This window comes from Vanessa tameamea, chromosome 23 (assembly GCF_037043105.1).
Source record: "Vanessa tameamea isolate UH-Manoa-2023 chromosome 23, ilVanTame1 primary haplotype, whole genome shotgun sequence".
Lineage (NCBI taxonomy): Eukaryota > Metazoa > Arthropoda > Insecta > Lepidoptera > Nymphalidae > Vanessa > Vanessa tameamea.
The window spans coordinates 5100807-5104428 of NC_087331.1; positions in this window are offsets into that span (position 1 = coordinate 5100807).

The following is a 3622-nucleotide window of genomic DNA, read 5'->3' on the forward strand; positions in this document are numbered from 1 at the left end:
ATATTGTTTTAGTATAAAATACAAGTTTATAACAATAAAAGCGCTAGTCTAAATAAATATCACAATGAAAACGAACTAATTAATTTAAATGAAACTTGTCACTGCTTCGCATTACAAGTCCGCAGTGGCCGTGCGAACTTGTAATTTGATGAATAAAAGACAAAGAACCAAATGAGAGTTGCACTTTTAAACATACTTGTAGTTGAGGAGTTTTATACGCAAGTTGAGGAGTTTGTTTTAACAGGTTTTATCACTTTATAACATTTCTCGATGGAGTTCTAAAGTATGTTGACTTTTTAAGGAAACGTATGGCGATGTAATTTAATTCGATAGTTTGTTTTATATATTTATTACAGCAAAGTTTAAATTAATACATGACTAAATTAGGAAGGTCATGAGTATTTGCAAAATTAGTGCTCCACTACTGGGCCAAGAATCAAATTACAAAAAGAATGATGAGCATGAGAGTGGAAGGAAGATCTAAGAAAAAATGGATGAAGGGTGTGAGGAGGGATATGAGAGAGATGTATGTGAACGATCAGATGATGAATAACAGAGGAGAATGAAAAAAGACATGCTTCGACGACCCCAAGTAGATTGTACGGCCGGACACGAGCAGGGAAAAGAAAAAGACTACTGGTCCAAGGTATATTGATTACGATGTATAAGAGACTAAAATTTAATTCAACAATGCAATATGACTATTCAAAAGTGAGTCTACTTGAAAGAATATTTTGTTTTTCTATGACAACTGCCTATCAAGCTTCCGAGTCAATGAAGAAATAACGGCATAGACTTCAGCAGTGCGTTTCTGTAAAATTATAATTCGTGTCTCACTCGTGGAGAGTTGAGTGAGTTTCGAGTTTCTTATTACAGAATTCAGTTAAACTATATAGTAATATTAAAGTCCTACTTAAAATTCCAAAAAATGTACAATTAGCTTAACTACTTACTAATGTACTATTACAACTTACTAATATATATACAAAGAATTTACAGCAAAAACGTAATCACTAAAATAAAATAATATTTCCTTAGTTAAAAATATAATTCCCACAATAACACTTTTAATCAGAAAAACAAACAAAAGTCGTCTAGTTTTCCTTTTCACTAAGTAAAAAGGACACTCGACATCACTTGTTCGCTTTCATTTATAAAGGAAGGAAAGAGACGGAAAACTCATTACATCACCCTCCACGCATAAATCCTTCGGATGATCGCCTCACATATTGTGCATGAAAGTAAAATGCAACTAGGGTTGTCACGCATTGAAAAAATATACCATTAAAAATTTTATAACGATTATAATACGTGAACATGGAAAATGTATGACATTTTTTTATCTATTTCTTACTCATCGTGATCTGTAGTATTTGTTGTATCATATGAAGTATTTTTACATATACATAAGTAACCAAAGTATAGGTATAGGAATGTATCAATGCTTCTGATCCTTTTTTCCAGGGAATATCGAAAAAAATACAGAAATAAAGGACAATACCCATTTTAGTATGGAGCCCCGTCCTATGTTGCGTCAATGTTGTATCAAATCCTAAGTTGTTTTTATATTAATAATATACGCTTTAACAGACTATCCGATATCAAGACGTGTAGAAAAATAATGAAAATAATTATTTTGATGAAAATATTATTTTTATGTACGGGCGCGAGAAAAACCGTTACCAAGAATGGGCATTCTCCGCTGGGCAATATAAGTGAAAGAAAATCTTTATGACCCAGTAACAATTACACTTACATTTTGTAATTGTGATCCATTTTGAATTTGGAAACGAGATGGTCTTGTGGTTTGAAGGCGTACATTGCGGGGTTAAAACCAGGCAAACTCCACTGAATTTTCATGGGCTTAATTTTTGTTTATAATTTATCTCGAGGGAAAAATCGTGAGGAATCCTGCACGTATCTAATTTCAATGGAATTCTGCCACATGTTTATCCACCAAAACGCATTGGAGGAGCGTGGTAGAATAAACTTCAAGCCCTCTCCTCGGAGGGAGAGGAGGCCTTAGCCTAGTAGTGGGGCATTTTCTTACTTAACTTTAACACGTTTTTAAGATTATCCCGCACAAATATACGCACAGAAAGAGAAATATTTTTTGTTTGATTTGTTAGGTTTTAGTAAGTTGTCAGTACTCATAGGCTTACATATGCAGTTATTATGAAATCACAAACAAATACATTAATTTTATTTATTGTTTAGATAAAAGCAGGGTATGGGGGAAATGAATCATATTATTTTATGACTGTACGAAAATGTATCGTGCCACAGACGGGAATAAAAATATAAGGCGAATATTTATGTCACGCAATACTGGATAATTTATTTATCAATTAATCAGAGTACTTTTTGTAAGTTTCTTTTAGTATCAACTTTTAAAAGACACTTCTCATCACTAAGCTGCACTCGATAACTTGTGTTGATTTTTTAATTTTATATTCTCATTTTGAAAAATGTATCACTTGGGTGACTATGTTGCTCTGGTAGGCTACACGAATATTCTTATTTTTACATTGATTATAATATATTGTCTAGTTTTGCTTATTTATATTTTGTATACTATATTATATAAATGTAACCAGGTCTAAAGTAGGAATTGCAAGATAAATATTACATTTGAGGAGATTTGCACCTATGAATATTTATATAATAGTCTTTAACAAACTTGTGAATTTGAAGATAAATTGTCCAAGTAATAATATATATTTTTAATTAAGTTGGTAGTAGGTTAGGTAGGCTTAGGGTAGGTAGTTTTACTTGGTGGTAGGGCTTTGTGCAAGCCCTTCTGGTTAAGTACCACTCACTCATCAGATATTCTACCGCCAAACAGCAGTGCTCAGTATTGTGAGTGTGCCAGTGTAACTATAGGCACAAGGAACATAACATCTTAGTTCCCAAGGTTGGTGGCCCAATGGCGATATAAGGAATGGTTAATATTTCTTACAGCGCTTGCGATGGTGACCACTTACCATCAGGTGGCCCATTTGCTCGTCCGCCAAACGATATCATAAAAAAGAGTAATTAAACTTATGTTAACAACTATAATATGAACAAAAGATTATTTGTCCTGGTATATACCAGTACGTAATTTATTGTATTTATTTAACATAACTGGAAAAACAGATTTTTTAGTTTATCTAAAATTGCAAGACTTTAGAAATATACCAAAATATTACATCAAAATAATCTACGATTATATTTTAATTTAAGTCACGGGTACTATATTCTAATTCTTTATTGGAAAGAAAAATATATTTATAATCTTAATCTATTTGTTATTAACAGTAAGTTTTAATAACATCTTTACCTACGCATTATATTAGGCAGTTCTCATAAACAAATGTTTTCACTTTGTTCATCTATTTCTTTTATAATATATTATCTTTGAAGATATAATAAAGTGTTACAAAAAGCATTTGAGAACAAATTTTCTTAGGTTTGAGGAAGCTTGGCACGGTATTCATTGTATTTTAATATTTGCATGACTGCGTCTAGTCTAGCTCTAACGGGATTAGTATCGAACTTATAAGGCTGAAAGCTCGAGGGTTAAATCTTTGGTTCAATCTTCGGGCTGGAATATATTCGTAACATATAAAAATAACTATTT